Source organism: Protopterus annectens, chromosome 4.part0 (genome assembly GCF_019279795.1).
Source record: "Protopterus annectens isolate FY-2018-M chromosome 4.part0, PAN1.0, whole genome shotgun sequence".
Classification (NCBI taxonomy): domain Eukaryota; kingdom Metazoa; phylum Chordata; order Ceratodontiformes; family Protopteridae; genus Protopterus; species Protopterus annectens.
In genome coordinates, this window is record NC_056733.1 from 1,193,339,235 (window position 1) to 1,193,363,697 (window position 24,463).

A 24,463-nucleotide genomic window follows, 5' to 3' on the forward strand; every position below is an offset into this window, starting at 1 on the left:
TATGCCAGGCAAACATCACCTCTCAGAAATCTGTATGATACCAAATAAAGAAACAGGGCTTTGAGGTGATCAGTGTAAGACATTGTGTTTATTACTTGTATTTCTTTTCATAAGGGACCTTTGCATACATTCTAGTTGCTGCATGTGTCTTGTCAGGTATATACTGAAAAGATATTATACTCTGTGATGAGCCTGATGAGGCCAAGTACAGTGGTAAGATGACCTCTTTGGACCTAGATGCCATGCCCTTGCTTATAAGTTGAGCAACATAGAAGGTTTTTCATATTACCTTGCTTCCAATCACTATAATCTGAACATTTAACAATCAAATGCCTGGGATTCTTCAGTGTTCGTTCCTCGGGAGTAATGTGGTACACCCTCTCAACTGCCAGTGGAACAGACAAGTTAAGCACCTTTTTTACTCCTGCTTTATAAACAATATAGGTACGCCCCTTTCCACTCCCTTATGCAGCCCTATAAGCAGCTGATTAATCAGTCAACTTATATTTTCTAAATCACCCAATTAAAAGTCCAACTTCTGAACAGTATGCACTAGGGCCAGGATTTGTGGAAATTGTAAATATAGATTTTCCCTATGGGAGAATTATTTTTTTCTGCTGGTCTTGCATTTTCTCTCAAATCTACAGTAAAACTTGCTCAGATCTGGAGGAAAACTCTTTGATTGCCACTGTATTGGCTAACACTGATTACACCAGGCAAATTAACTTCTCCACATCTCATGCTGTCGTACTTAGTTAGCCCAAACATTTTGTGGTTCCTCCTCCTCCATCTTGAAAGCAGAACCATGTGCAACTCAGGTTAATAAAACTTTCAATGACTGCTTTTTACACTTTAAATTGAAACTAATATCTGGCAATTTTTAAAAAATACATTTCTCAGTTGCACATTCTGCATTGACTAACGGTAGCATCATGAGTTTTGACATTAAAAAATAATGAAAAATCTCATGAACTAGCATGGCAACAGTCAGAACATATTACCTGCATATGTTAGTGAGCACTTTCCCCTAGCAATATCATCATTTAAGCTTGAAGTGTGTTTGGATAGGTACATGCAAAAGTGAGCACTGAATTCTGTTATTGTCCTGATTATGAATGTATACAGAGGGACAATAACTTATCTGCATATGGAGAATATGTCCTTAGTAATTAGTTGGCCTAGGAAAAATGATTATCTAACTGCTGATAGATGGTTGTTAAATGACAGCTCGTTGTCACCAAATATGCCTACATCCCAATTAATGGTATCAACATTGGCGGGTATTATTTATGCAATAGCTGCAAGGGTGTTCTTGGTTTGCAAGCAAAACTGTACTACATTTACTCGTAATAACCTTGAGCCATAGTTGTGACACCAGTTATAGTGTAGTTCTGACCATACTGCACGACAAGGATATCAGGCCTAATGACAGCATAAATTTTACAGTCATCAGTACATTTTATTAGCTATAGCTTCAACTTCAGAGAAGTATATGTCAAAGAGGATGAGAACTACAACAGAGCCCTGTTGAATGCCAGTAGTGATACATCTTTTAGACTAGAAGAATGTTTACCACCAACCATCACTGTATAAGTTTGCTATCCAACCATACCACTCAACCTGGAAACATCAAAAATCTGGACAAAGGTCCATGAAAAATAGGTACAAATCTGTGCAATGATTAACATAAAATTTGCATACATAATTGTGTAACCCCACCCACTCCAACAGAATTATGGGATGCCAACATTCAGATGCAAATTGAACAGACAAAATATTAAACACAAAATATAACCAGAAAAATACACTCATATAAAATTAAAAGAAATATTTTTTTTTTGTAAAAAAATCAAATGAATTCTAATAACTACTAAACTGGTATAAAATACAACTAAAATAAATACAAATCAAATTTTTATTAAAAATGACATATTAAGAAATATAGGATTAATGGGTGTCATCAACATAGATATCAATAGGACTAGATTATGTCAACTGCCTGTTGGATAGCAATACGTATAGATTCCATTTAGCCGAGGTAAATATCATGGAAAGCAGAAGGTACAGAATTAGTACTATACCTGGCAGTAATATGTTAATTCAATTTGGTTATTAATTCTAGCTATCCAGGAGTGCTGGGCTATTGTCCTGAAAAAATTGCCATGGGAAAATCGGATTATGGAAGAATATGGATACAACCCTTCACTATTGTCAGAAGCTGAATGAATGAGAAGAGCTAAACCTAAGTAAAGATTAAGAGCTCCCATTATACTGAAAACACATTTTGGTAATTATATAGACCTAATGTTTGGGAACTGTCTCTTTAAAACTCTTCCAATTCAGCAGAGCCAGTTTGATAAAGTCTGCATTAGAATTTAAGTTGGAAAGTCTAGCTGACTGTCTGGAAAAGGTACTGTGTTGATAGAAAATGTCCTAGCTAATTTAAAGAATCCCATAGGGACAGATGAAGGTCATTCCTGCAAAAGTCAGCAGAAATGTTTGGCCTTGCTTTATGCTGACACACAGTACCTGTCCCTTAGATGACACAATTTACTGTGTCAGTTGTGAACATCAATTATTTTTGCTTATTCTTAGACTAGCTTCTTGCAAACCCAGTAATGCTCCTGTCTCTGTTCATTTCCAAAAGGTTAAACCTCACCTAAAATTATTCTCTACAGCATAGGAAATGACCAAGTTACATTTGTACTTTGAATGGATAGAGCTGAGAGCCTACTGACACTACAAATCCTAACACCAGAAATACAGCTGTCACTGTAATCTTGCTCAGCCTAGTGAGTTGAAAGTTTGCATGTATGACAATGAAGTCACTAATATTAAGGACTTATGCTAACATGATCTGATATACTTAATAGTTTAGGAATGCTTGGATAACCTGTGTTTGGACAGGAAATAGTGGATGCATTTTTTTGTATCATGGACAAGGTGTGAACATTTGCCTGAGGTCTTGGTCTAAAAGTGCATGTCTGGAAGACTTACACAGGGTTTTCTACAGTACTTTAGCATATATATAAGCTTACTGTTAATGCATGATTGGAGTGAGTGGGAGTCTGCAGTTTCCTGACAACTATGGTATGTGAGAGATTAGCTACCAATATGAATAAATATTTTCACTCTTAAAAACGATTCTTGTAATATGAAGAAGTAAGGGCTTATTAGTGAAAATACAGGAGTTGCTACATTGCTTCAAAGCTCTCAGTGTTAACCGGCTTGTTAAAAATAAAATAAGGGAACATTGCAATCTCTTGGCTGCAGAGGGATAGAATCAAATGGAAGGAAAGATGTATGTTATTCTGCTCTAATAAGCAATACAAGGTATATTTTACTATAATACTTGTACAAAAATATAATAAGTTAAACATGAATATCCACAAATATAGGAAAGCAAGTACACAAAAGAATGGCTTGAGGTTGCACTACAGGAGCATTTAGAAACTAGCACAGGCTTAAATAACACTATGCAGTATACAAATGTAGTTACAAACACAATGATGGCACAGATGCCACATGTACTGCAAGCTTAAAGCATGTAATCCAGTACAGAAGACTGGAACTTGGTGAAGATCTAGATGCCACAGAAAATGCAGTCTTTATTACATGCACAATACAACATACTAAGGCACGTGATTAAAGTAATATGGGTAAGGGTTCCACTGATGTCTTTGAAAACCCAGTGCATTATAAAATGCAGTGTATACAATACAGAATATTAACATGAAAAAAGAATTAACACAGACAGAATCACTGTGCTAACACAGATAACACAACCTAAACAGGTCGGAAACAGTACAGTATACAATGTCATAAGTAAAGCAGATTTAGCACACAGACTAAGCATGTCTAAAACAATACATTGTGGTATAGTCTCACATCTTAAGTAGGCCTGAAGCAAACATTACACTATGCTAATGCCACAACTAAAGCCAGAATAAAAATTCACAGTACAGTACAATATGCAAATTTGGACAAAGACAAAATACAGGCATAGAGCAAAAATATGGAGATGGAATGACATGGCAGAATAACACACTAAAACAATATGAAATCATAAAATATATCATACAGGGCAATAATATCTAGTTATGTATAATACAGTGTAGTACATAATAATGTAATTCCATTAAGGTATAGCTGTACTGTATAAGTATAATAGAAATAAAAAAAAATCAAATGCATATACTAACTAAAGTATAACAGAAAAGTCAAAAGATAAAAATGCAGAAACAAGTATACCAACGAAACATAAGTAAAATCAGCTAAAATGATAAAATCAATTATATGCAGTAAGGGTAATAATAAGCAGGTAAAAAGGTACAATAGTGTAGTAGTTTATACTACATAAGATAAAGTATAACAGAAAGGTCAATGAAAGCAACAAAAAAAATTAACTAAGTTTAGAATGTATTGCAGAAAAGGTCAGTCAGATCCAGTTTGATAAGATAGCACATATAACACAAGGCCAACACAGGAAGCAAATAGATATTCATTTGTATTTGTTCACCAGGGTAGATCACCGGACCATTTTCAGGTTTAGCACATGATGCAGGAAATTTCAAGAACACTACAAGCACTCAAGTCCCAGGCTCCCAAAAGCCATTGTCTCGAGGCCAGGGACTTGGGCATCTTATAGCTTGTGCAAGCTATTGCACAGTGTGGCTAAGCAGCCATGAGGATGAAAAGGAAGAGGAATTGTAGGACTAGGGGGTAGGAAGGCAGTTTTAAGGGACAGGAAGTGGTAAAGGAGTTTTCGGACTAGGGAGTGCAAGGGAACTGGAAGTTTAAGTAGCAGAAATGAGTTTTAAGTTTAGGGTGTGGAATGGGAGTTTCATGATTAAGCAGCAACTGGGTTATGTACGTTTAGGCAAGGTGTTGGAATTTTAGATTTAGGGAGTGATCATTGTAGTCTTTAACATTAGGGAGAGGAGTGGATGTTTAGGGTAAAGGAGCAAGGACTCGGGCTAGGAACTGGATGGGAGTTTTAAAGTTTAGGTTCTGGTAGGGTTGCACAGTTTCAAGAAACTGAGTATTGAGAGGGCTATGTAGAAATGGGTAACCAGGCTAGTGGGTTTTTAATCACTTGCTTTTTCAAACCTGTGACAGTAAAAAAGTGATGTTGCATGCTATTAGCATGTGAACACTTGTAGTACTCCTGAAATTTCCATTTAGACCAAAAATAACACATCAGTCACACTGTAAAGGTTAGAATATACAATTTTATGAGTACCTTAGTTTTTGTTAACCAGACACTGTAAATAAAGAAAGTATAGTAAAATATGGTACTTAACTTGCTGTTGCAAGAACATAAGAAATATTTTATCACAGTTAGGTCCCCTTAAAGTAGGTGAATAAAAAGATACTCATTGGTTTCTGTATAACACTGACTTCCATGGTGCTGCTCATATTGCAGCTAATCAGGCCTTGGATAAAAAGTGGGCTTGATTGTAAACATCTGTCTTATCATTTGCTCATATTGCAGCTAGTCAGGTCTTGGATAAAAAGTGGGTTTGATTGTAAACATCCGTCTTATCATTGAGGCATGTAATAGTGCAGCCTACAGATGCTCAGCACAAATGATCATGAAGCCAAGCGCCATTCCTTGATTTGTAGCAAACAAAGTTAGCATCATGGAGGGGTGTTTCCCACCCACATGGGATAATTGACTAGACTTAAAATGGCCCTGGTCCTCATGAAGGGTGAACAGAAATATCAAATAAAATGATCTAGAACTAGGCATATGGGTCTCCAAATTGTGTCCCTCTAGAACTCACTGTAATCTAATGAGTCTGGCAAGTGGTTCAGTGTTCATAAGGATGACAAAAACAATCCTGCTTATTTTACATCTTTAAAAAAAAAACGAGAAAATATCTTTGTAGTGTATTTAGAGTGAGTGTGCATCTTCAGAATGTGTGTTTGCATGCACACCCAGCTCTGGAATGCATTTGTATAAAGCTTGAGAATAATACAGTACAAAAATCTTCTTTGATCAATTGTGCCTTTATTTAAAGTTACTGTATTTAATCACTCATCACTGGAAGAGAAAACATCAACTTGAACTGCCTTACTGTAATATGGTAGGATCTAAACAAGTATCCAAACCAAAAATAAATAAATAAACTGCACCATGGAAAGTAAATGAGAGGAATAACAGGCAAAACAAATACAGTTTAATAAAACAGTACATTTAATAAGATACACATTTTCTTTCATTAAAATGTATTTGTTTCACCATAATTCCTTTCATTTCTTTTCCAAGATACATGTTTTATTGCTGGGAACAAGTGTGGTTGTTTGGAGTGGTTTCTGATTATATCAACATCAAAAAAGCCCATACCTTTCTCCAAAATTATTCACTGTATGTGACTGAAAGCTTAATTAAATCTAATAAACAATTATACGGTTTTAGTCGGAAAACTCTGGTGATGGAATCAGCGATTAATTGCCTTTATTGAGCCAAACTAAGAAATGTTGGAAAAACAGAGTAAGCATGCTGTTTTAAGACCAAAGATTTGGTTTATATGCCAGTGACCATATTTTCAAGAAATTGGACATTTAGCCAGTGTGGAAAGTTAGGCCATGGTCATGGTCAAGAAGGAGAAATCGATCTAGGATTGTGTCACCAATAGTGCCAAAGAGTATATTTTGATGATGTTATTAAATAATTCTATCACTGGCTTACTTCTAAGGTAATTTTGGCTGAAAGATAGAATGTCAGCCCCAGTACATAATAACTGTAGCATGAACAGTTGTCAGCACACTGAATGAGGGGGGTTCTTCACTAATGTCAGTGTATACAGCAGGCAACACTAATCAATTCACAAATAGGTTGCAGGTTATGTCTCTTGTGGAGTTTTCACTGCTGTTAGGTTCCACAACAAAGGGTGGGAGGTTGGCATAATGGTTAAGGTGTTTACCTTACAGACACAAGATGCAGGGTTTGATTCTCACATGGGGTAATTGGCTAGGCTTAAAATGACCCACAAGGGCACTTTAGCCTAGTACTAATCTATGAACCTATGAACAACAACACAGCACTATGTGTTCTGCACATTAAGAATGCAAAAGTTACTTAACTGGGAGAAGGCTGTTACTATTACTAGAAGGTAACCTAGCATGGCTTTGTACACCTACAATATGTTGCAACAGAAGGTTTTTATGGGATGCATAACACCACCTAAAATTTACAGAAATGTAGGTCTGCGGACACTAGATTTATGCAATGCATAAGAGCTTATGGGTCAAACACTGTAAAGCAGGCTGTGTAATACAATAAAGCTTATTGTGTGCTGGTGTGTTTAATGAGAATATCAGCTACCCAACAACTGCACTGTGCATTTTATATCCAGATAGCACTATACATGCTAGCATATCCAGCCATTTGGGTGCAGAGCAAAAAGGAAGATCCTGCCTGATCAACCTAATAAAACGGGTCCATGTTTGGTCATCAAATGGGCTACCCACTGAACAGCTGAACAGTGAACAATAAATAGTTAAAGTTCTGTCAATGAACTTTCATTACATTGACAAGGCAAGTAACTAGTTGTCCAACACTTCCCTGTCTTATACACGGAAGTGTTTCAAACCCCTTTTCTCCACTGTAGTGAGGTCTTGGAGTTGGTGCACATATATATAGCAAGGGGGGTGTGGGGGGTTTGAAACACTTCTGTGTATAAGATGGAGAAGTGTTGAACAACTAGTTACTTACCTTGTCGATGTAATAAAAGTTATGTGACTGAACTTGCTGTTTACTTTTCGCTGCTCAACCGTTCAATGGCTAGCTCATTCGATGGCCAAAAGTAAACTTTGAAAAAGTCACTGAGGTGTAGGATGATCATGTATCAGTACGCAAAACTTACCTGAACTTGGCCAGGATGTTTAATACCATTCCACACTCAGGCTTTCCCAACAAATGAACCAAATTAAATGTATACCCATAAGCAACCACTCTGATAGCAAGCTGTCTCACAAACAGATCTCATTCAACTAGGATGAGTAATGCAATCTATTCAAAAAAGGTATATGATATGCACCAAGGCTCAGTGTTAAGGCTACTCTTATTTAATATTTGCTTCTCTGATGTCAAATTGATGTCAAAGGTCTTTGTCTGATCAAGTTTGCAGATCATTGAAATCATAGATCTATAATCCACTCTCTGGCAGACTCCAGGATCTTACAAGCGGGCCTAACACACACAAACCAGTGGTGACAGGACCATGGACTAAAGCTAAATGATAACAAATGTATCATCTTCCAAAAGCTATGGGCACTCATGCATCTAACACATAAATGATATGTCTCTCCACATCAATGTGTTTTTTAAGGTGCTGGAGACTTTTCTAGATGTTTGGCTTTCGCCACACATTTTAAATTTATTTTGCTATGCCCTTTTTCGAGGTTAGTATACTGTGCCTCTGTCTAACAGTGACACAGAAGTGATACCCGGGGTAAACCTACGATCTCCCATCCACTCATCAAGATTCCTCTTGAAGAGAGTCAATATATATGTATATATATATATATATATATATATATATATATATATGAAAAGCAAATCCCAGCGGAGCACCAAGTCAATCAAGTCCAGTTGAGGCCACTATTCAACTGTAGAGTAGACTGTGAAAGTGCGTTCTGTAAACTAACGATAGGCAAAACTGTTGACGCCAAGAAACCAAATGAAAGTCAGTATTCCAAAATAAAGTGCGTCGGCACTGTAGTTTATCTCAAACCAAAAGTGCACTAAACGCCAAGTTGTAAAAGTTTGTAAAAACCAAAGATATACTGGTCATCAAGTTTTAAATGCCAAGAAAGCACCAATCACCAAGTTATAAAATCAAAGAACGAACACTTTTATTTGTGTGCGATCCACCGCTTCATCAGACAAACATTGAATAAATACTACTCACTTAAATATTAGTTAAAAAACTAGATGAGCCTATCATATAGGACTAAAATCACATTAGATTTAAAACGAGCAGATAGATCCGACTTCCTGTGACGCATCGGATGTTACGTCACCTTCTGAACAATGGAGGCGGAACTCTCGATTGCCGTGGCAACCAAATAAAAACATTAGATGTCCATTGTAGATGTTGACATTTGCGTTCACAAAACATAAGTCTTTATTACACAAAAACCTATAAATGATTATGTGCTGACAGATTCTAATGCTAGGCAATCCACTATATGGCATGTAACCACTGTCTGAGGATGTGCACGAAAATGTGCACACTGAACGCAAAGTGCTGACAGATTCTAATACTAGGCAATCCACTATAGGGCATATAACTACTATCTGAGGATGTGCACACTAATGTTAATTGTTAATACACAAATGACCATGTATGTGCATAGGAAAACAAGTGTGTCTATACAGCTGAAAGGAAACAATACGGCTCTGTAGATCTGGTGGTATGATGTGCAAGAATGGTGACTGCATAGAATCAGAAATACTGGACATATGGGTGATGTGTGTGAGTAGGAGATGTAAACTAGACATGGGTAGCAATAAAAACTACCGCAAACTTCTACTCTTTAGATGGGGTTTTAACGAAACAGTATCATTGAGGCCCAACCTCCTGTGGGCCCCCAATCTCAGTATCCAACGGAGTTCGACCTCCTCTGTCCTATTGCTGAGGTCACCTATGCGTATGGATGGTATTTCTACATGAAGAACTTGAAAGAGGAATCGGTGATCTGGCCCACAATCAAGCATATGTCGAGCCAAAGCACTGCTGGAATCCTGCCTGTGGAGGCAATAATAATGATCTCTGATTCGCTCCCTCAATGAGCGGTTGGATTTACCAACATAGAAGCAGAAGCAGGTATTGCAATGGGCCACATAAACTATATTGCGGCTCATGCAAGTAGCATTTGTGCGTATCTCCCAAAGTCTCCCACTCGCAGGATGTTTGAAATAATGTGACTCATCAACATGTGAGCATTGTGGACAATTGCCACATTTTGAAGTTCTTTCAAAACCTGTTAGGGGTGTTCTGGATGAATTGCCGTGGCACAGAATTTGTTTCAGGCTTGACATGTTACTATACGAATAACATGGAGATGGCCCAACTATTGCCTTGACTCTATCGTCACAACAAAGGATATTCCAATTATTGGAAATAACCTGCTTAAATTTGCTAACATTGTTACTGTATGGTATAACAATGCGCTCTGGTTCCACTTTCTTAGAAGTTTTAACATCAATATCCAGGTTTGCAGAAAAATAAGGTCTTGCCCTGTTCATTCGGAGTTGATCCATGTCCGAATATACGCCCTGTATTTCCATGTTGGAGTACCCACGCCCTTCCAGTCCTGTTTGCAGAATTCTCAATTCATTCCTGAATTGTACGTCCGTACTTGATAGTCTGGACAAACGCATGGCCTGTCCCTTGATCACATTTTTGAAAATTTGAGGGTTGTGCATACTTTGTCTATGTAAAAACGAGGCTTTGTAACATGGCTTTCTATGGATGCATGTATCCAGGTTCCCTCGTGTCTTGGTTATTTGCACATCCAAGAAATCTATCTTGTCCATAGAATAGTTGATAGTGAATCTTATAAAATCTGTGGCTCTGTTAAGTCGAGAGTGAAATTCCATCAGGTTCTCTATTGAGCCTTTCCACAAAAAGAAAAGATCATCTACGAATCTTTGGTAAAAGATGACATCCTGATTGTTGGTAATATGCCTGGTTTCATACTCTGCCATGACCAAGTTGGCGTAGCTGTTGGCACAGCTGGTACCCATCGCTACGCCACTGGTTTGTTGGTAACAAGTGTTATGAAAGAGAAAGACATTGTTCTCTAGCACCATTTCTATGAGTAGACAAAGAAAATCCACCTTGTTGCTTGAAAAGTTTGTTGTACTCAGCAAAAATGATCTCACATATTCTAAACCCTGCTCATTAGGGATGCAAGTAAACAATGAGGTGACATCCATTGTTACTAGTAGCATCTGATCTAGGTTAACTAATTCTTGTGTTTTGGAATAGAGATTTCTTAAAAAGTGTTCTGTGTCACGTAGCACCGGTGTATAGCTGGTTAAACATTTCTTAAGTTGGCTGTCTAAGTATATGGATATAGGCTCCGTTAGCCAGCCAGCTCCAGATACAATAGGTCTAAGCTCTGGTGTACGGGGGTTCTTATGGATCTTGGGCAGACCACTTATAGTGGGAATCAATGGAAATTCAACTTTAAAGTAGGATAAAAGATCATCGCTTAATAGCCCCAATCTGTTGCATTCATCTAGTGTATTAAACATTCTATTCTGAATTGCACAGATGCTATCCAATGAAATCTCTGTGTAAGATCCACCCATTAAGAGATCCATCATCTTGCTGGAATAATAATCACTATCAAGTACAACCACAGGGCCGCCTTTGTCCGCCGCCCTTAGAGTGATATCCTTGTTTTGCTTCAATTTATTGAGAGCTAGTTTCTCATGTGGTGTTAGGTTATTCACCTTGATACTGCTGTGCTCCAGTTCATCATATAATTGTGTTTCCACCATCTTTACAAAAGTATCTATATTAGGTTGAAGATGGGGTGTAAATACACTCTTCTTCTTAAAGCTTCTCTGCACTTCTATGTCATCACTGATATGTTCAGATCCATACATAATTCTTAAAGAAATTCTTCTAGCAAATAATCTGACGGAAAGAAGTGCTTGGCTGAGGTCCATTGAAGTAGTGGGTATAAAGGAAAGTCCTTTATTCAACACACAAGTTTCATGTTCGGACAAATCATATCTAGATATGTTATGTACCAAAGATGGTACTGTAGCAAGGTAGCTAGATGTATCGCCAGTAGGTCTTATGTTGCATGGTTCCAATACTTCTGCAGAGTCCGCTGTTGTTGCGGAGGTTCCTTTCTCTTCGCTCCATGTCCGCTGTCGAAGTCTAATGAGCGTTTCTGATTCACTCTGATAGGTAGCGGAAAATCCGTACAATTCTGTCCTTCCAACTGAATTTTCCTCCTGACCACTCCTGCCAAGGTGTGGTTGTTGGTCTCTGTCGATTTTGTTCTTTCTGTTGAACCCACAGCTAAAATTGTTGTATCATCACTAGGGGTAGCATATACTGACCCATTGCCCTCTGGTGAGGTAATGATATTAGAGGCTAATACCTCAGTAATGTTATTTTCTGTATTCAGTCTGACATTCTCCAAATCAGGACCATGGTCCGTTGAAAGTGTAGTGTCTTGACAATCTGTTGTTCTATGTTTCGCATGTACATTCATTGCTCTCTTCGTAGGTTGTATCATAACCCCTGTATTGATGGTATGTATCCTTTCATTGTCTTGCATGCTAGGCATTCTATCGTTGTGTAGGGAACCAACAGCACCCTTAGTAGCCTCTGCATTCCTCACTGTCTCAGATACTACTCGTTGGCCATTGACAAAAGTTTTTGGCCAAACAAAGACATTATTGTGAGCAAAGTCAACATACAGTAACAATGTTAGCAAATTTAAGCAGGTCATCTCCAATAATTGGAATATCCTGTGCTGTGACGATAGTGTCAAGGCAATAGTTGGGCCATCTCCGTGTTATTCGTATAGTAACATGTCAAGCCTGAAACAACTTTTGTGTCACGGCAATTCTTCCAGAATACCGTCAACAGGCTTTGAAAGAACTTCAAAATGTGGCAATTGTCCACAATGCTCATATGTTGATGAGTCACATTATTTTAAACATCCTGTAAGTGGGAGACTTTGGGAGATATGCACAGATGCTACTTGCATGAGCCGCAATATAGTTTATGTGGCCCATTGCAATACCTGCTTCTGCTTCTATGTTGGTAAATCCAACCGCTCACTGAGGGAGCGAATCAGAGATCATTATTATTGCCTTCACAGGCAGGATTCCAGCAGTGCTTTGGCTCGACATATGCTTGATTGTGGGCCAGATCACCGATTCCTCTTTCAGGTCCTTCATGTAGAAGTACCATCCATATGCATAGGTGACATATGCAATAGGACAGAGGAGGTCGAACTCCGTTGGATACTGAGATTGGGGGCCCACAGGAGGTTGGGCCTCAATGATACCGTTTCGTTAAAACCCCATCTAAAGAGTAGAAGTTTGCGGTAGTTTTATTGCTACCCATGTCTAGTTTACATCTCCTACTCACACACATCACCCATATGTCCAGTATTTCTGATTCTATGCAGTCACCATTCTTGCACATCATACCACCAGATCTACAGAGCCGTATTGTTTCCTTTCAGCTGTATAGACACACTTGTTTTCCTATGCACATACATGGTCATTTGTGTATTAACAATTAACATTAGTGTGCACATCCTCAGATAGTAGTTATATGCCCTATAGTGGATTGCCTAGTATTAGAATCTGTCAGCACTTTGCGTTCAGTGTGCACATTTTCGTGCACATCCTCAGACAGTGGTTACATGCCATATAGTGGATTGCCTAGCATTAGAATCTGTCAGCACATAATCATTTATAGGTTTTTGTGTAATAAAGACTTATGTTTTGTGAACGCAAATGTCAACATCTACAATGGACATCTAATGTTTTTATTTGGTTGCCACGGCAATCGAGAGTTCCGCCTCCATTGTTCAGAAGGTGACGTAACATCCGATGCGTTACAGGAAGTCGGATCTATCTGCTCGTTTTAAATCTAATGTGATTTTAGTCCTATATGATAGGATCATCTGGTTTTTTAACTAATATTTAAGTGAGTAGTATTTATTCAATGTTTGTCTGATGAAGCGGTGGATCGCACCGCGAAAGCGCTTACAAATAAAAGTGTTCGTTCTTTGATTTTATAACTTGGTGATTGGTGCATTCTTGGCATTTAAAACTTGATGACCAGTACATCCTTGGTTTTTACAAACTTTTACAACTTGGCGTTTAGTGCACTTTTGGTTTGAGATAAACTACAGTGCCGACGCACTTTATTTTGGAATACTGACTTTCATTTGGTTTCTTGGCGTCAACAGTTTTGCCTATCGTTTGTTTACAGAGCGTACTTTCACAGTCTACTCTACAGTTGAATAGTGGCCTCAACTGGACTTGATTGACTTGGTGCTCCGCTGGGATTTGCTTTTCATATATATATATATATATATATATATATATATATATATATATATGTATATGTATATATATATATATATATATATATATATATATATATATATAGGTTCATAGGTTCATAGGTTGGTACTAGGCTATCAGCCCTAGGGCCTATACAAGCCGAGCCATAACAATTCCCTGTAAATATATATATGTATACTGGGATTTTATTCCAGAGTGAAGGGATCCTCTGGGTTATGAATCTGTCCCTCCAGCATGTCCTATTTATTTCAGTGCTGAGGTTCAAGTCTCTCAGTCATTACCTCAATGGGATTTGGATTTTCTGAGGTGCAGCATGTCCATTAATTCCGGGTTGGACATGGCTTTATACGTCAGGCACAGATCACTTCTGAACAAGCGGTATGCCACTGAGTAGAGCTGGAGTTTCTTTAACCGGGCAGCATATGGCATCTGTTTGAGCCTTTTGATCCTCTTGGTGAGGTACTTTTGGGGTCTTTCCAGTTGCTGCAGGTGTCTGGTAAGGTACATCCCAAAAGGGGCATTGTACTCAATTATGGGCCTGATGAGGGATGAGTAAAGAGGCACAATGACCTCCCCTGATCCAGATGTGAATCCCTTCATGATTAGGTGGGCTATATAAAATGTTTTTCTAACCACTTTGGCCACGTGGTTGTCAAATGAGAGATTGCTATCAACTTGGGTCCCCAGGTCCCTAATTACTTCTTCTGTACTTAATGGATTACCACCTATGTGGTAATTTGTGGGCACTTTGTTTTTGCCAAAGGGGATGACTATACACTTTTGGGCATTTAGCTTGAGGCCATGGCTCTGGCACCAGTTGTCTGTTTCTATGAGGCCCTTTTGGAGGATGCTTGTGTTGGCTGGAGAGTCGATTATAGCGCCCAGTTTGCAGTCATCTGCGAACTTGGTCAGCCACAGTCCTTCCGTGTTGGCCTGTACCTCCGAGAAATATATACCGAACAAGAGAGGTCCCAGGACTGAGCCTTGTGGGACACCACTTGTAACTGGTTTGGAGTCTGACATGGCTCCAGCAATTCTAACCATGTGGGTGCTGTCCTTGAGCCAGTTTGCAATCCATCTAGTGACATAGGGGTTTATATTTAAGCTGGTGAGCTTATCTATAATGCCCGAGTGGGGTATTGTATCGAAGGCTTTTGCAAGGTCCAGGTAGGCTGTGTGGACCACCTTCCCCTCGTCAATGGCCTCGGTGACTGTTTCAAAGAAATCAACCAGGTTTAAGAGGCAGGATCTGCCCTTAACAAAGCCGAACTGGGTAGGATCCAGTGTTTGTAGGTCCCCAATATCTTTATTTATGAGGTCCATGATGATCCTTTCCATAGCTTTGCAGACCAAGCTAGTCAGGCTTATGGGGCGATAGTTTCCAGGATCCATTGAGGCACCACCTTTATGGAGAGGGTCCACTGATGCTGTACGCCACTCTTTGGGCACATATCCTGTAGTAAGGCTGAGATTGAACAGTAGTTTTATGTTTGGGTTTAGCTCTTCTTGGAGTTCATGTAGGATGCAGCCCGGGACACCATCTGGTCCCATTGATGCTGTGTTTTTTGCTTTGTAGAGGGCGGCTCTTACCTGAGCATCTGAGATGTCAGGGGGGCGGCACTCTGCTGGGATAGATATTTGCCCTTTTGGTGGCGGGGGACTTCAGCTGAACCTGTCAGCTAGGATGTTGGCAATGTCTCTGGGTTCTGTGTATTTTTTGTCATTTTGGACTAATTCTGAGCATATCTGGGAATTACCACCCAGGTTCCTAACATAACTAAAGAAAGCCTTGTGATTATCCTTAGTGTCCTGTGCAATTTTTCTCTCGAAGCTAGCCTTAGACAATTTTATGTGTGCCCGTAGTTTTTTGCTAATACTGATTAGTGATGCCTTCCCTTTTTGGGATTTTGCTCTATCATTTAGTAGCTTCCTCCTTCTATTGTATAGTTTGTTTATGGCTGGGGTCCACCAGACAGGACGTCTGCCTTTGGAGGATTGGGTCTTGGTTTTATTTGGGATCGCATGATCCATGCATTCCTGAAGGTGTTCATAGAATGCGTTTATAAAGGATTCTGCGGTCTGGGTCATATTTTCCACAGGCCCGGGGGCTTTGAAGGAATCCACCTCAGTTTTGAGGAGTGTGAAATTTGCTTTAGAGAAGTTTTTCACTGTGGTTTTCTGGGCAGGGGGTGGGGTCGGGATGTGAATATCCAGTGAGATTAGTTTATGGTCTGATCTTACCAGTGAGAGATACACTTCTGGTCTAGAGCATAGAGTCCCCATGTTGGTGATGATCAGGTCTAGTATGTTTTCCCCTCTTGTGGGAGTGGTAACAAGTTGTTCCATAGCATTTGAGTTTATAAATTCTAGGAACCTTTGGGCTAGGGTGTTGGAGCTAGAGTAATGCTCCCAGTCTATGTTTGGGTAGTTGAAGTCGCCCAATATAATGGTGTTTGGAGAGTCCTTCATATTTTCCAGTGTTCTCGGGAAGGCCGAGTGGGGTTCCTGGGTTTGGGAGGGTGGTCTGTAGCAGGCTATAAACTAGAAGGCAGTTTTACCCACTGTTAGTTGAACATGGATAGTCTCTGATGCTTCGTGCTTTGCCACCAACCTGGAGGTGTGGGTATCTTTGATGAATATTGATACTCCCCCTCCTTTTGTGGTTCGGTCCAAGTTTTGTGGCCGAAACGCATGGTATGAGGTATAACCTGGTAGTGCTGGGGTGCGCTCGGGACCCCTGAACCAGGTTTCTGTTACTGCACAGATATCGATGTTCTCCATGCTAAGGAGAGTTTTGAGTGTGTGCATCTTGAGGTTTAGACTTCTGGGGTTGAGTAGCATTACTCTTAGTTTCTTATCCCTTGTAATACCTATGGAGGTGGGTTTGTCTTTTGAGCCTTGCCTAAAAAAGGCACTATGGGGGTAGCAAGAGCCTTTGCCAATATCCGAAAGCCCAGGGGTGACAGGTGCAAGCCGTCCCTAGTGAAGCATCGTGGCTTGTCGAGCATATCATCCCAAGCTGACAGGCATTGGATCCCCTTTGAATGACACCAGTACTTAAGCCAATTGTTGAAATTGATCATCTTGTCTTCATATTGTGGCATCATTCTTGGTGAGGGTAAGATGCTACTCAAGGTCAGGGTCATACCGGCCTAGGCTACATGCTCAGAGAGCTCCTTTATGTCTCTTTTCATGTAGTCCAGGGAGGTATGTCTCAGGTCATTCACACCAGCATGGACAATGACTGAGTCATATTTGTACTTGCCTTGGAGTGACCTGAGTGCTTGTGTTATGTGGCAGATCCTAGCGCCCGACAGGCTGCTCACCGTGACCCTCTCCTTGTTCAGCCTGGTGAGCGGGACGTCAGTGTGCCTGACGATAGAGTCACCTATTACAAGTATATCAGGTGTGTTGTTTAGTCTTAAGGGCTGTGACTGTTTGGCACACTGGCTTTGTGAGATATGTGTTGCACGTGTTTTGTTTTGGGGTAGCGGCTGCTTGGGTGTCTGCTTTGGAGGTCTCTGCTGCTTCGGCAGATCTTTATTTAGAGCCTCCGAGTATGTTTTTGTGTGATTATGTGTTTGGTTTGCTGTCGTGGTATATATATATATATATACACATATATGTGTGTGTGTGTGTGTGTACACACAGACAAACACTCACACACACACACACACACACACACACACACATACACACATACACACACACATATATAATCTTTATAAACAATCCTAATCAGCTCAGGTGACTACCAAAGATATATCTGTTAGTCCAGCTATGTTATCATCTCTCTTTACTCCTCTCTTAATGCTCTCTTTGACATGTACCTGCACACACACAGATAATCCAACTTGAAAAAAAATGTTTTGTCACTAAGAAAACCAAGGTCCTAGCAATATGAGCTGTGCAGAACACCTTAAAGCTGTATTGCTGTTTTCTGTCCCATACAGACTCTTACTTGGTAACATCTGCCTACCATACAAGGCCACAAACAACCCAGTTATGCATGATCCCATACATAATCACAAAATCTATAACATTGTGAGCACCCATATGAGAGATGTAAAACTCCGCTAGAATATAAACAGTGACTACTCATGGGATAAATACCTCTCTCAAAGAATATCCCATTCTCAGGGACAGACTTCACTTTCCCTAACCTTCAAGATAAATGGATGGCTAATGATAAATTCACCTCTGGCCTGTAATCCAGTGTACCTGCAGCTAGCTTGAGATATGTAGTAGGTAAATCTTCAGCTGCTAAGCATTCCCATTTGATTTTCATTTTAGCGTTCTGTATGAGGTGCGTGTATACAAGCCAGACATAGGAGATGGTGTTTGTGCTGATTAGCTCTGAACTGTTTTCCGAATTGTGATAGCTGACAAGTTGGCATGGTACAATCAATAAAGCAGTTACCTAACTGAATGGGAACATCCAATGCTGTGCACTTTCATACAGTATTTGTTCAGCAATTCCCTCAGGATGAAACAGGTTATTGATGCTCTGCCAAAATTGTTAAGCATTCGAGCTATGAGTCACCTGCTGCGTATGACAGTTGACTATCTTGTTTTTAGCAGTTCAGTTTCTGGCTTTCTAGCAAAAAAAAAATGGAAAATGCGGAATGAGAACAAATTTGGAATAATGGTCTTCTCCAACTTATTTTTTCCAGGAAGCAAGCCCCCCCAGAACCCTTAAACTTCTATTAAATAACTGAGATTTTATATTCTATATCTTGTAGAAAAGGAAATATTCCAAGAAAAGGCCCTCTTGAACTTAGTATGTCCACGTCCATTTTTTCAGCCATCAGTCTCAGTTTTACAGGGTCATTGTAGTGGGTTCTGGCATTTTTAAAGGTTACATTCTTGCAATGCTCTGCAATGTTATAGAAGCTCTGTGTTCTATGTTTATGATGCTACTTCTACTGGTGATCACACCTTTTGTTTATTTGTAGAATTTCATTAGTTACATAGCTCAGTGGTTTGGATTTTACTCTTCTTGTCAGAAACATGTCATGCTTTCAAGAAAGATTGAAATTATTTCTGGGAAAAAAAAAGACCATTTCATCCAGATGCAAGCTTAGTAAATGTGTGGGTTTACCTTAAAGGGCATTACCTATGGTGGATGGAGGGGTTAAAATTTTGTGTGGTCCAGGAAAAACAGATATGATAATGTCTCTGATCTTTATTATATGATCAGCAAGTAAAGATAAGGCTGTCTGTTATGATCCTGGCCACAGTCACGTTGCTGGGAAAGATTAAATAATCCTGGGATTTTTGCAGATGTTTTTCAGATGTAGTATTTAGTATAGAAATGGGTAAGATGAGTTAAGAATGGTTATAAAATGACAGCACTCATCAGATGTAGACTTGTATTCAGTGTCTTAACATTCACTAACACTATCACTTCTCCCGTACTGTTGTTAGCAAAACAAGACAGAGAATCCAGTATGGTTTACTTAGGACAAGCAGTATACACATGCATTCAGCTGTGAGATGTTTTGCAGAGTTAATCTTAATAATGATGAAAACAGCATCTCTCTGTGAGTTTTCTGGTACATGAGTGGATAGAACCTCGCTCGTAAGATATTCTAATAAGAAAATATTCACTTCACCTAGTGTTTTATGTATCTTGTAAGCACTTTGCATTACGTGCCAAGCAGGCAATACCTCTGAATTTCTTACATGTGCTTTCAGCCAGGTGTAAGTGAACATCAGGCTTTTAATGAGACAAGTTGTAGATGATATCAAGCATATTAGGGATGCTAAAGGTGTTAAGATTTATAGACATCATATTATGACACCCAAATGTTGTCATGTAGGTTGGTGAAGGTCATACTGTCAATGACTGAGCCAGAGCTAGGCTGGATATCATCACACCAAAAAATGTGTGTCATTTTTATTCTATTCTTTTTTCCTTAGAAAAATGCTAAAAGCTATCTAATCTCCTGTTTTCCAATTGATATGCCATACTGTGATATGCCATACTGTATTGTAATACTTGATGATGTACTATGTGTACAATAGTTCTTTATATGCCAGTAAGTTGTGAGTATTGCAATTTTCTGATTCTTTGATCAACTGACCATCAGCTACTTTGATTCCTTTTCCATAGTGCCTGCAAACCCTGGACCACAAGATGGGAGGGAAAGGGACTGGGAAATACCAAGAAACATCGCGTCTATATCACGTTATCGAAAGTTTACTTAATCGAATCAATAAAGGTCAAACTTTATTGATCGATTAAGTAAAACATCGAATAAAGTAGAAAAAAAAAAACAAATTAAAAAAAAAACTAAATGGCCCCCCACACCCCCTCTACTTAAATATACCAACTCCAAGACCGCACTACATTGAGGTAAATGGAAATCTTCCCTTACAGAGATTTCCGTTTACTTGCACGATGTCCTTCACTTTCGATATTGTCGTGGCGACAATATCAGACTCGATATTGTCAGCTTACGACAACGTGAAGTAGACCAGAAACATCAGTATTTCTAAGTCATTCCACCTTCCCCAGAATGCTTATATCTACAAAGGATACTGGGCAGGCTATTACGTGTGGCCTGAGGGGACATATTCATCTCAGGTATTAGAGTGGTTGCATTTCCTCATGCCACCTGTATGTTCAAGCCTAGTGAGTTCCTCCAAGTAAAGGCCTCCATCAGGACCCATGACAGTCCAGGGCAGTCTAGTACTGCAGAATCATCATCATTATCAACCACCTTCTTCCCATTTTTTACATGGGGATGGGGTGTTGTGTCAATTATCTCATCCATCTCTCTCTATTCAGTGCCACTCTCCTGCCTTCTTAGACACTCATACCTGACTGTCACGGGTCTTCTGTCACACAATCCATCCACCTCTTTGCTGGACACTCTTGTTTCCTCTTGCTTTCTTCCAGTCTTTCTCATATCTTCTTCAACAGATTGCCTTCTGCTTATCTGCAGATGTACCTGAACCAACATAATCTGTTCCCTTTGACCTTTTTGGCTTCTGCTGTTATGTCATAATTTCTTCATCTGTCCCACAGTGTGCATCCTACCATCCATCTCAGGCACTTCATTTCCATCATCTTTAGCTTCTTTAACTGCTCTGCCTTTACTGCCCAGGTTTCTCTACCTCACAGGAGTACTGGTCATACCACTGTTTTGTACACCTTACTTTTCAGCTTATTTGGCATTTTTCTGTTATATAATACACCTGACACTCTCTGCTAGTTGGCTGCAGCCCCTCTGATTCTAGCTTTGACCTCCTCAGTCAGACTTCCCTTTTCCTCAGTCACCTCCCCAGATACATGAAGCTGTTAACCTGTTGTACTATGTTCCTGTCTATCTCAGTTTTCAGCTTCTTCTGAACTCCATTTGCTGTCATTATAACTGTCTTACCTGTACTCTGTTTCATCCCACGTGCCTTCATTGTTCCACTCCATTCCCCTATCTTTTAGTGAAGTTCTTGCTCAGAGTCTGCCTGTAATGCCACATCATCTGTATACAGCAACTTTGTTAATCTGTCCCCTCTGACATGTTTGCTAATGTAGTTCACCACCAGTATGAGCAGAAGTGGGCTCTGAGCTGAAGCCTGGTATACACCCACTCCTACTGGGAACCTCTCTGTGAGATGAAACACTGTTTGTGCTTGAGTCATTAGCTCCTTGTGTATAGGCTGCACTAATTATATCCATTTTTCTGGGACTTCAAACCACCACAGGAATGCCCAAGTCAGTTTTCTTGAGACCTTGTCATATGTTTTCTCCAAATCTAGGAATACCCTGTTGGGCTCTTTCCACATCTCTATCTTCATCTCACCTATCAGTCCCCATGGAAGCATTGGGTCAGTTGTGCTGCATCCAGATCTGAATACAAACCACTCATCTCCATTCTTGCTTTCTATTACTCTGTATATTCATTTATCAATCACCCTCTCTAGAACTTTCATGCATTGTGATAGGAGTTTGATACTTCAGTACTGCCCACAGTTGCAGATGTTCCCTTTGTTCTTGTGCAGTGCCTTTCTCTTTACACTGCTATGAGTACCCTCAGGAGACATTTCATCCCTATCTCAGCCAGCATCTTTATCATATCTGCTGTGACCTCATCTGAGCCTGCTGCCTTCCCTGACTTCATTTTTTTAGTGCCGTTCTTACTTCTTCAATGGTGGTCTTTTATTCTTCTCTCATCATAGGCTGTGTCTGGGGCAGTGCAGCTTATTTGGGGGTTTCTTCATTCAGAAGTAGTGGGAAGTATTCCTTCCATCTGCTTTTGATGTCCTATGGACTGGTGAGCAGGTTGCTGCTGGCATCTCTTATGCAGGGTGTCTGACTACCTTCTTTATCTTTCTCTCATTGCCCTGCCCCCTGTTTCAGTTTCTTTGTACCATCTACTGACTTACTTTCCAGAAACTGGTAGAGTGCCTCTGATGCCTAGTTCTTTGTTATTGCAAATACTCATTTAGCCTCTTTGTTAGCCAACCAGTATTCCTTCCTAGCCTGGTCTGCCTTTTCTATCTCCAACTTTTTCCTGCACAACTTCTTTCTTTTGATGACTTCCTGGAATTCTGCATTCCACCACCGGCTTTCCTTATGTATCTTATTATCTTACCTGGCTTGGCTGCATATCAGTTCTCTAGTCCTCACACATGCTGTTTTGAGGTGCTGCCATTCTTCTTCAACTTCACCTATTTCCTCCTCTTCTTTAGGGACTAGTGCCCTGAGTAATTCCTGGAACTGCTGTGCTTTCTCTCCAGTCAACTGCCAGATCTTCAGCTTGGTCTCAGTAGACCATAACGTCTTTTCTGACCACTTCTTGCAGCTGCTTGTGGCAAACAGTGGTTAATGCTGTGGGCTGACTATTCCACTTGGAATAGCTTGTATGTGATCCTGTAACTGATTCTCTTTCTGAACCATGTATTGGCCACTATCAATCCATTTGCTTGACAGAAGTCTAGAATAAGCTCTTCTTTTTTATTCCTGTTGCCCCACCCATATGGACTAAGGCAGTCCTCATATCCTGTTCTGTCTGTCGCGATATGTGCATTCAAGTCACCCATTATCAACACCAACACATGTTGCCCTGCTTTATGTAGTAGGTCCAGCAACTGCTGCCTGCATACACTCTTTTCCTTGCTATCACAACCCCGCTGTGAGACACAGGCAGGGATTATGAATGCTGCCCTATCTTTACACTGGAGTGTGGGGTCTGAATGCCATGGGTCTGTCATTAATTCTGATGACATCCCTCACTGCTTTCTGAAGCCTCTCCCACACCAGCATTCCCATACCATTTCTAGCTTGTCCTCCTCCTGAACAGAAGAATCTGGATCCCAAGCCAAGAGACTTTGCTGCACTACTTTTCTATCTCATCTCCTGGATACATACGATATCCCTCCTCCTCCTTCCACTGCTAAGCTGCATCCCATTAGTGAACCTACATTCAGTGTAGCAATTCTATGTTCATGTATAACAAGTTGATTGGTTTGACATCCAGCTTTTTCTCAACAGAGCTATCCTAGGTAACCTGAGCTGGGCAACTGCATGGTGAGTAGCTTATCGACCCAGGAATACAAGCACACACAGGACAATAGGGGCACATACAATTCCCACCATTAGCATGGGTCCCTGACCATAGGTTGGAGTAGGCTGGGTACCAGTAAATAACCATGCCCATTTGGTGACATTAGTCAACATTACCTAAATCACATGCAGTCATATTTTACACCTTTGAGTGGGTATCCCTGACACACTGCACAGTCTGGGATCCATTTTCTCCTAACAATTTTCAAAACCAGAAGCCAAAGGCAAAACTAAGGAAATACAAACTGAACTGAATGGAAGACAAGGAAGACTGTACAAAGGCAAGAACTCCAAAATGTAATGCAATTCAACAATAAAACCAAGACAATCCAATGTGAAAACAATTAAGCATAAGCACTTTAATCCTGGTATCCCCAAGATTTCTTCAGAAAAATTACAAACTTGCTATGTACGGTTTAAAAGAACCACTTACAGTCACATGTAAGCAGTTATCCAACATTCTTAAAGGGGTACAAAGCCAAGTAACTTACAGTTATCCAACATTCTTAAAGGGGTACAAAGCCAAGTAACTTACTTCATACTTGTTTCCTTCCTTTAAATTTAAATAAAACCAATTTAAAAAAAATAAAGGTAATTCAATTTTGGAATTCTTGACTGTGTACATTCTTCCTTGCCTTTCATTCATTTCAGTTTTTTTCCATTTTTTTCCTATCCTGAGGATACTGTGCACCACACTAGATGCCCAAAGCAGTTGGTTTATACAACTCTTCCCTCTATAAGGCACCATATGGAGTCTGTGCAACTGCCCACAACTCCATTCTTTTGGTGAGTTTGAGATAGAAATG